Consider the following 11,210-nt stretch of genomic DNA (forward strand, 5'->3'; position numbering starts at 1 on the left):
AGACAGGGGGAGAGAAAGACACCTGCAGACCTGCTTCACCTACTGTGAGGCCAGGCCCCTGCAGGTGGGGAGCTGGGGGCTCGAACCAGGATCCTTAGGCTGTGCGACCTGCGCTAAACCCGCTGCGCTACCTCCGAACTCCCTTTTTTTAAATGTTTTATTTATAAAAACGAAACATTGAGTAAACCATAGGATACGAGGGGTACAACTTCCAACAACGACGACAACAATAATAACTACAACAATAAATCAACAAGGGCAACAAAAGGGAATAAATAAATAAAATAACGTATTTTTTTTAAAAAAGAGGGGTACAACTCCACACAATTCCCACCACCAGAACGCTGTATCCCATCCCCTCCCCTGATAGCTTTCTTGTTTTTTAACCCTGGGAGTATGGACCCAAGGTCATTGTGGGATGCAGAAGATGGAAGGTCTGGTTTCTGCAATTGCTTCCCCGCTGAACATGGGCGTTGACTGGTTGATCCATACTCCCAGCCTGTCTCTTCCTTGTCCTAGTGGGCAAGAGCTCTGGGGAAGCAGAGCTCCAGGACACATTGCTGGTGTTGTCTGTCCAGGGAAGTCTGGTGAGCATTATGCTAGCATCTGGAACCTGGTGGTTGAAAAGAGTTAACACTCAAAGCCAAACAAATTGTTGACCAATCATGGACCTAAGCTGGAATAGTACAGATAAAGTGTTGAGGGGATTCTTAAGAAATTCTTTAATAATTTTAAAATAGGCACAGGTGGTGGTGACCTCAGTTGAGCATGCACATAACCATGACTAAGAACCCAGGTTCAAGGCCCCAGTGCCTACCTGCTAGGGGGTGGGGTTAAGCTTGACAAGCAAGCAGAGCTGTACGTGTCTTTCTCTCTCTCCATTATCTCCCTTCCTTGTATGAATTGCCTTGTTCTATCAAATCAAAATTTAATTGTAAATACAAATTCCTTAAAAATAATCTAAGCGAAGTCAGGAGGTAGCACAGTGGGTTAAGTACACCGGCTCTCAAACTGCAGAGGGTTTGCTTCACAGGCAGTGAAGCAGGTCTGCAGGTGTTTATCTTTCTCTCCCCCTCTCTGTTTTCTCCTCCTCTCTCCATTTCTCTCTGTCCTATCCAACTACAAGGACATCAATAAGAACAATAATAACTACAACAATAAAATAACAAGGGCAACAAAAGGGAAAATAAATATTTTAAAAATTTAAAAATATTTTTATTATCTTTATTTATTGGATAGTAACAGCAGAAATCAAAAGGGAAAGGGGAAGTAAAGAGGGAGAAGAGAGAGAGAGAGAGAGAGAGAGAGAGACCTGCAGCACTGCTTCACCATTCACAAAGCTTTTCCTCTGCAGGTGTGGTGGGGACTCAAATCCAAAATAAATTTTAAGAATATAACTCAACTCATTTTGTGTTGATGGTGTTAGGGTTTAGAGACAGACTTAAGTTTGAATAAAATCTAGAGACAGGATGTAAAGTTCAAAATCTCAGAGCCAGAAAAAGAAATAGGGCTTTGCCCAGACCCATCCCTGCTACCTGCACGATGAGACTGGCTGAAAGAAGAACAAAGCAGTAGTAATATAATATACCTTTGGAATATATATCCCTTAGAATATAATACCCCTTTGGAATATATATCCCTTTGGAATATAACATTTTAAAAATAGGCCTACTAGCTATCTTCAAAACAGAGACCCCAAATCTTCATCTGCAATATTCCAGCCTTTAGGTTCATGATTGGTCAACAATTTGTTTGGCTTTATATGTCAACTCTTTGTTTAGCCACCAGGTTTCAGATGCTACCAAGATGCCTACTGGACTTCCCTGGACAGAAGACTCCACCAATGTGTCCTGGAGCCCCACTTCCCCAGAGCTCTGCCCCACTAGGGAAAGAGAAAGACAGACTGAGAGTATGGATCCACCTGTAAACAACCATGTTCAGCATGGAAGCAGTTACAGAAGCCAGACCCTCTACCTCTGCACACCATAATGTCCCTGAGTCCATACTCCCAGAGGGTTAAAGAATAGGAAAGCCATTGGGAGGGGATGGGATACTGAGTTCTGGTGGTGGGAATTATACCCCTCTTATCCTATGGCCTTGTCAATGTTTCCATTTTATAAATAAACCTTTAAAAAAGAATAGCATATATAGAGAGTTGGATGCAAAAAAAATCAGTGGAAGCTCCTTTAAAAGCAAAAAAATGGGGGCAGGTGGTGGTGCACCTGGTTAAGTGCATACATCATAGTGCACAAGGACCTGGGTTCAAGCCCCTGGCCCCCTACCTGCAGGGGGAAAACTTCACAAGTGGTGAAATATAGCTACAGGTGTCTCCATCTCTTTCCCTTTCTATATGCTCCTCCCTTATCAATTTCTCTATTTCTATCTAATCAATCAGTCAATCCAGACATAGATAATTAAAAAAAAAAAGAGGCATCACATGCAGAGAAACTCCCCTCTCCCTCTAAGCTGAGGGGAGACATTTGCAGAGTTTCTTCTGGCCTAAACAAAGTGCTGGGTGAAGATTTTGCCTCTTATTTTGTATTTCTTCTCACCTATAAAGGAATGCAAATGGGAGGGTGGGGTAGGTAGGGGTTCACTGGGTTTAGTGCACATAGTATAAAAGCACAAAGACCCATGCAAGGATCTTGGTTGGAGGCCCTGGCTCCTCACCTGCAAAGGGACACTTCACAAGCAGAGAAACAGGTCTCTATCCCTCTCTATATACCCCCTCCCCTCTCAGTTTCTCTCTGTCATAGCCAAAATAAATAAATGAATGAATCAATAAATATATGGCTGCCAGCACCAGTGGATTCATAGTGCTGGCCCTGAAACCTGGTGATAAGCCCAAAAGCAAAAAAAAAAAGAAAGGAAAAATAAACAAAGAAAGAAAAGCCAAGAGAAAAAGGGGGGAGTCAGGCAGTGGTATACTTGGTTAAACACACAACAATGGAGAGGGACCTAGATTCAAGCCCCTGATCCTCACTGCAGGAGGAAAGCTTCAAAAGTGACTAAGCGGGGCTGCAAGTGTCTCTGTCTCTCCCTCCCTCTCTCTCCCCCTTCCATCTCATCTCAAGTTCTGGCTGTCTCTATCCAATAAATAAAGATAGTTTAAAAAGAAAAGAAAATTAAAGAAAGGAAAAAGTTAAGCTACTAAAAACAGGCTTTCCAGAAGCAGTTTGTTTCCACTCATGTGCTCTGTAACAGGGGACCTCAAAAAAGAGCTTTCTTATTTCAAATGCCAATTTGATGTAGACTTCTGTCATGTAAATTAATTTTTCTATTATTATCTTTATTTATTTAATGGATAGAAACAGCCATAAATTCAGAGGGAAGGTAGGTGATAGGGAGAGAGACAGAGACACCTGCAACATGGCTTCACCACTCAAAAAGTTTTCCCCTTGCAGATGGGGGCCAGGGGCTTGAACTTGGATCCTTGTGCACTGTAACATGTGTGCTCAACCAGGTATACCACAATCAGGACCCCAGGAATATTTAAAATAGTAACTTGCCAAAAAGCAGTTAGCAGTCACACTCCAAGGAGACTGTTCTAGCATCAGGAAACACTTGTAAACACCCCCCCACACACACACACACACAGACAGGCTCCAGGGGGCAGAGGAAGCCAGTCTGACCTGGGAGTGAAGTGGGCAGGGCATAAATGTGGCCCTGGGTCCTTCCACCTCAGTGGGCCCCCTCCCCTACTCTTTCAACATTCTCAGTTCAGATGACAGATTTACAAGCAAGATAAAGGGACCAAGCCAAGAAGGAAAGGAAGATAATAGAATATTAACAAGGGTTGGGCTGTAGCGCAGTGGGTTAAGCAAGGTGGTGCAAAGCACAAGGATCAGCCTAACGATACCGGCTAGAGCCCCCAAATTTGATTCCTTAATAAACCAGGCCCCCAAATTTGATTTCTTAATAAACCAGGCCCCAAAATTTGATTCCTTAATAAATCAAAGATACAGTAAGCACATTCAGTAATATTACCTTAATATCTTGGACTTCATATCCTACCCTGTGGTCAGTGACACTATTCTGGGTGAAATTGTAGGTCTGGATTCTTTCTGACTGGGTTCTTGTTCCAACCTGTGCAGAGATAGAAAGGAATTCACATTTTAATATAATTACTATCTTTACTACAATGGAAAAGGCACCGCAAATTCTTTTCTAAGGATTTCTATTTCTGAAGGTCAGGCACATACAATTGACAAAGAGCAAGAGTGGAAGGAATTTAATTGTTTAAGACTCTTGTTATCTCAGGTTTACTTATGGAGTAAGAGTGTTTCTTTTTCTTTTTTTTTTTCTTCCTGCACTACAAATCCACTGCTCCTGCAGGCCATCACACCCCCCCCCCCCCCGCCTTTTGTTGTTCTTTTTGTTTATCATTGTTGCTGGATAGGACAGAGAAATTGAGGGTGGGGGGGAGACAATGAGTGGGAGAGAAAGACAGATACCTGCAGACCTTCTTCACCACTTGTGAAGTGACATCCCTGCAGGTGGGGAGCTCAAACTGGGATCCCAACCCCTATCCTTGAGCTTTGTGCCATGTGTGCTTAACCCGCTCGCTGCACTACCACCCAGCACCCAATAGTGCTTCTTCAGTAGTTCCAATTCCAATCAAAGCCAAATTATCAGTGGTCTGGGAGGAAGAGGCAGAGTGGATAAAGTACAGGATTCTCAGGCATGAGGGACCAAGTTCAATCCCCAGTGCCACATATACCAGAGTAACGTGCAGATCCTCCCTGCTCCTCTCTCTCTCATTAATGAATAAATAAGATCTTTAGGACAAAACAAAACTATCTCTGAAGATGGGTAGGTTGCACCATGGAAGAAATTAGAGCTTCTAAATTTTAGGTCCTGAGTCCAATCCCAAGCACTGCATAGGCTAGAGTGCTGCTTCTGTGCCCCACTACCTTCTGTAATTCATGAAATTAAAATAATTAAAAAACTATATTTTACCCTCATCAGTCCGTTCTCCAGCAAGTTTACTAATGTGTTAACTCAAATTTCTTCCTCAAGCTATTTCTATTCAGGATTTGTATCATAACTGTCTAAAGAGAAAATTGGTTTAGGTCATTTAGGTCATAAAAAAGGTCATTTTTATGAAATTTTTTATGGAAATTAAGATACTTTCAAGTTTTAAAATGAAACATATTATTACAAAAATTTATTACAAATCCCTATGGGTTCAGAAATAAATATCTCTGCCAAAACCATACTGCAAAGTGCAAGGACCAGCAGAAGGATCCTAGTTCTGGCCCCAGCTCCCTGGACCTGCAGGAAAGGTACTTCACAAGCAGTGAAGCAGGTCTGCAGGTATCTGTCTTTCTCTCCCCCTCTGTCTTCCCCTGCTATCTCCATTTCTCTCTGTCCTATCCAACAACAACAACATCAATAACTACAACAATGTTAAACAAGGGCAACTAAAAAGGGAAAATAGATTAATTCATTTAAAAACACCATACTGTAATATTCTCTACTGATAGAGTCTAAGGTCGAGGGTCAGGAAAGGGTTTCCCCCCACTTCATTTTTCTCTATTTCCTAGATTTTGAATTACATATGTATGTAGTTTTATTCAAATGTATAAGTTCTACTAAAGTGTATGTATCATTTAAATAAGCAAAGTATGTATACTCTTGTTCTCTTCAGATTGTATAAATCTTTTGCCTCTTAAGTAAGCAAAGTATCATAATATTTTAAATTATAAAAAAGTAAAGGCTGCTGGGAGTCGGGCTGTAGCACAGCAGGTTAAGCGCAGGTGGCGCAAAGCACAAGGACCGGCATAAGGATCCAGGTTCGAACCCCACCTCCCCACCTGCAGGGGAGTCGCTTCACAGGCGGTGAAGCAGATCTGCAGGTGTCTATCTGTCTCTCCTCCTCTCTGTCTTCCCCTCCTCTCTCCATTTCTCTCTGTCCTATCCAACAACGACAACAACAATAATAACTACAACAATAAAACAACAAGGGCAACAAAAGGGAATAAATAAATAAAATAAATATGAAAAATAAAAATAAAGGCTGCCACTGTCTGGGAGGTTGTGCAGTGGATATAGCTTTGGGGTTCTTAGGTGTGAGGTCTCAAGATTGATCTCCAGCATCAGATGTGTCAGAGTGATGCTGCGGTTCTCCTTCTTCCTGTCCCCTATTTCTCTCACTAATAAATAAATCTTTAAAAACAAAAGTAAAACCTGAATGGGGTTGAAAGAGAATTTTGGGGTTGGAAGCCCAAAATAGACATGTTTTTGAGTTATTTGCAGTAAACCTTGTAGCATTTTAGGAAAAGTGGGCTGCATAACAGTAAGCATTATAATAACTGTCACAAGTCACTTTGATTTAGATATCTTAGTTTTCCCTACTTTTGGCCTTTCCACTTTCCCTACGCTTGTTTTAGCCTGCAGTAGTGTAAGTGACAGTGCAAATAACATATTTATCCCTTGCCTGCGATGGTCTCAGATTGCAGAGGAGCATCAGTAGGTAGACTTGAAGATAGGAATTTGCATTTAAAAACCACTAATTCTTAGCAAACCCCTTCTGGCACAGACACAGAGAGCCGAAACATTCAAGTTATTTCTTATTCACAGCGGAGTATAATTTCTATATGTCCTGAGATTTTTACTTGGTCAAGAATAATGAAAAAACATTTTTAATATAAAGAAACCTTTTTAAAAGTTTTTTTTTTTCTTTTTGCTTGGTAAGAAAGAAAGAAATGGAGATGGAAAGGGGAGATAAAGTGGAAAAAGAAAGTGAGACACATTAAGATACTGTTTCACTGCTTGTGAAGCTTCCACCTGCAAGTGGGGATCAGGGGCTTGAACCTTGGTCCTCTCACACTATAACATGTGCACTCACAAAGTGACCTTTAAAAAAAGATGAATATATTGATGTATTTTAGTACACCAGAGTTTCATACTTACACCAGAGTTTCATACTTACATAATTCTACTGTTGTCAACAGTTGTTTTCTCCTTTTTAATTTAAAAATGAAAAAATGGGATCCAGGAGGTGGTATAACCAGTGGAGTGCACACGTTACAATGCACAAGGACTAAGGTTCAAGCCCAAGATACAACCAGCTGAGGAGAAGCTTCACAAGTGGTGAGGTAGCACTGCAGGTGTCTCTCTGTGTCTCCCCCTCTACATCTTCTGTTCCCTCTCAATTTCTATCCAGGAAATAATAAATGAATAAAATATACAGGGGGCCAGCAGTGGTGCATCTGGTTAAGCACACAAATTACAGTGCATAAGGAACCAGGTTCAAGTCTCTGGTCCCCAGCTGCAGGGGGTAGGGGAAGCTTCACAAGTGGTAAAGCAAGGCTGTAGGTGGTTCTCTGTCTCTCTCCTGTTCTCTGTCTCCCTCCCCTCCCTATTTCTCTGTCTCTGTCCAATAATAAATAAATATATTAATATATATAAAAGAAAATTGACTTTAAAAATTAAAATATGAAATAGAAAAAGTGGGAGAAAGAGCATGTGAGAAACATCACAGAACCTGCCATCATGCCTGGTGCTCCCATGTTGTGTTAGGGCTCAACACCAAGTCTGCAAGCATGGTGACATGATGTGCACTCTACTGGGGGAGCAAGCTCTGGACCCCTTCGTTTATTTATTTTTATGGATAGAGCACCACTCAGAACTTCTGTATGTTGGGGATCAAACTTGGGGCCTCCTGCATGTGCAGTATGCAATTTACCAATAAGCTACCTCTCAGTTCAATGCTTATGATTTTGAGATAGAGACCTAAGCATAGATCTACCATCCACTGAACTTGGCTTGCTGTGCCTGTGTTACTGTTCAGTGGTACCAGGAATCAATCCCAGGGACTCCCATATGTAAGGCATGTGCAGAATGACTCTTTGAACAGTTGTTAAGTGATTCTACTAAATAAATCTTATCTGCAGTGTCCTGAGAGGTGGTGCAGTGAATAAGACATTGGACTCTAAAGCATGAAGTTCTGAGTTTAATCTCTGGCATTCCATAGGTTACAGTGATGCTCTGGTTCTTCCCTCACACCTTCTCATTAATAAATAAATCTTTTTTTTCCTTTCCATTTTGTTGCACTTGTTGTTTTATAATTATTATGGTTATTATTATTGTTATTGATGTAATTGTGGATAGGACAGACAGAAATCGAGAGAGGAGGGGAAGATAGAGGGTGAGAGAAAGATAAGACATCTGCAAACCTGATTCACCACTTATGAAGAGACAACCTGCAGGTGGGGAGCCAGGAACTCAACCCAGGTTCCTTGCACCAATCCTTGTGATTTGCACCACCTGCACTCAACCTCCTGCACTACCACCTGACCCCCACCTTTCTTTTTTCTTTTATTTAAATGTATATATATATATATATATATATATTACCTGCATTCTTCTGGTATTTTGCTGTTGACACGTCTTTCTCTATAATCTTCTGGTAAAGCCTATCTCGAAGCACATGCAGAGCAATTTCTTTGTTTTTTATCTGGGAGCATTCTTGCTGGCATTCAACTACAAGCCCTGGAAAATTACCAAGACCAAAGACAGATGGGAGTTCCCACAAGGCAAACTAAAACAGAACCAAGATATTTAAGACAAGCAAACATGAATCAGGAAATTACTACAAAAGGTTAAGAACATTTTAGATTTAACAGGCTTTAGAAATGATACCTAAGGGAGCCAGAAGGTAGCACAGTGGGCTAAGCCCACATGGCACAAAGAGCAAGGACCGTTTAGGATCCTGGTTCAAGCCCCCTGGTCCCCACCTGCAGTGGAGTCACTTCACAGGTAGTAAAGCAGGTCTTCAGGTGTCTCTCTGTCTCTATTCCTCTCTATCTCCCCCTTCTCTCTCAATTTATTTTTGTCGCTATCCAATAACAACAAAAAAAAGAAAGAAAGAAAAGAAATGATACATAGATTGCTATATGGAAAACTGGGAATTGTTATGCAAGTACAAACTATTGTATTTACTGTGGAATGTAAAACATTAATTCCCCAATAAAGAAATTAAAAAGAAAAAGAGAGAAAGAAAGAAATGATACCTAACTTAAGATGGTAATAACTGTTGACTCACCTGTAAAGATGGAAGCTTCACAGGCGGTTAAGCAGTGCTGTTGGTGTCTTTCTCTCTACCTCCCCCTACGATCTCAGTTTCTCTGTCTTTATTCAATAAACAAGTAAAGTAAAATAAATTTTGAAAAAATACTTGTAAATGGTTGCTCTGATACTGATATCTTGAGGTGTTTCCTATATGAAGGCTGAATGTAGCAACACCTATGGATGAGGATGATTCTTTCTCCAAGTTCTGCCTCCCAATCCCACCCCAGCACATTCATTTACTTTCAAAGATCAACATACAGCAGGGTATTGTGACCCAAATGTAGATACACACCTTGTCTGGCTAATGGGAACTAAGTCAGCTTGACCCATTTCAATCACAAATACAGAGATGTTGAAAATAACTTATATAGAGAGACCAATGCAAAGAAGCTACCCAGTGTCTTAAAAAATTATAGTGACTGTTCTTTCCTTTGCCTTGGTTCTAAATTTGTTGAATTTGGATTTTAAATGGGCCTGGACTACTGTTGAGTCCAGTTACCCGCCTAAATCTAGGCGCAGGTTGTCTGTTTCTTAAAAAGAAAACATAACATAACATACATTAATTAAAAACATAACATAAGTAACATACATAACATAACTTTTTTATTCATGAGAGAGAATGATAGTATCATTCTGGCACATGCAATGCCAGCAATCAAACTCAGGACCAGAAGGCGCAGCAGGGGGTAAAGCACATGCTTTAAGTAGCATGTGGCTGGGGGTCTGATCCTCCACACTGCAAGTGAAAACACATGCAAGTAATGGGCGGGACTCCTTGCATAGAGGAGCAGTGCTTTGCATATCTCCCTCTCTTAAAGGATACAGAATGGAGACGGGCAGGGAGGCTTCTCAGCTGTCCCATGCAGGTGCAAGGTTCTGGGTGGGATTGATCCCCAGGCACACTATTTGAGAAAAAAAATTAAAAAGACTTTGTATTATTTAAAAGATTTACAGTTAAGAGAACAATATTACCATGATTTTATTCAAAAAAGCCAATCTGCAGCCCTGGAGGCTGGCAGAGTGGTTGGAGTTTTGGACTCAAGCATGAGGTCCTGAATTCTACCTCCAGCATCACATGTTCCAGACTGATGCTATAGTGTTTTTCCTCTCTCTCTCTCTCTCTCTCTCTCTCTCCCCTCCCTTTCTCCCTCACTGATTAATAAATCTTTTAAAAGAGCTTCATCATATGTAGAACCAGAGTTCAGACAGACCTGGGATACCACACATACAAATCCAGATCTCTTGCCACTGAACCGCCTCCCAGGTTGCATTAACTGGCTCTTTAAAAGATTATAATTATTTATATGTGTGTACATATATTTTATAATCTTTTTTTGAAAAAATATGGTATGCCTCATGAATCTGTGTGTAATCCTTGAGCAGGGGCCATGCTAATCTTCTATGTATCATGCCAATTTTAGTATATGTACTACGGAAGCTAGGACTATATTATAATCTTATTTAAAAAGTCTTAAGAGATGGAGACAGTTGGAGTCAGGCAGTGGCACAGCGGGTTAAGCGCACATGGCGCAAAGTTCATGGACCAGAGGAAAGATCGCGGTTCTAGCCCCTGGCTCCCCACCTGCCCGGGGGTCCCTTCACAGGTGGTGAAGCAGGTCTGCAAGTGTCTGTCTTTCTCTCCCCCTCTATGTCTTCTCCTCTTCTCTCCATTTCTCTCTGTCCTATCCAACAACAACGACATTAATCACCACACAATGTTAAGCAACAAGGGCAACAAAATGGAAAAATAAATAAAAATAAAAAAGAGTGGAAAAGAATAGACAAGAAAAAAAGAAAGGGAGACAATGAGACCTTGGTGACAACAACAACAACAAAAATAAAATAACCTATTTATACTTTAGAATTGCAGAATGGCTAGGGCAATGGCTCTGTACGAATTAAGTCCTGAATTCAATCCCCAGATTTGCATGTGCCATAGTCATGCTCTGCTTCTCTTTTTTGTATTAACAAATAACATTTTTCCTTTTTTTAATTTCCTTTTTTAAATTTCATTTAAAAAAAAAAAACCGCGGTTCCTGCCCAGTTCCCACCCAGCTCCAAGATCAGCTGCTGCCTGGCTCTGTGGGGCTCCTAGTGCAGCTCCCACCTGACAACATCCTGGCTACCCCATTGTG

The 11,210-nt window shown here is 41.0% G+C and overlaps 1 non-coding gene across 1 annotated transcript; it reads right to left on the bottom strand.

The window, feature by feature from the left end:
* Positions 1-10,413: 10,413 nt before the first annotated feature.
* LOC132537216 (U6 spliceosomal RNA) lies at positions 10,414-10,520 on the bottom strand. Its single transcript, XR_009548678.1, has one exon. It is a non-coding gene; the product is annotated as a U6 spliceosomal RNA (small nuclear RNA).
* Positions 10,521-11,210: the final 690 nt, after the last annotated feature.

Source organism: Erinaceus europaeus, chromosome 2 (assembly GCF_950295315.1).
Source record: "Erinaceus europaeus chromosome 2, mEriEur2.1, whole genome shotgun sequence".
Classification (NCBI taxonomy): domain Eukaryota; kingdom Metazoa; phylum Chordata; class Mammalia; order Eulipotyphla; family Erinaceidae; genus Erinaceus; species Erinaceus europaeus.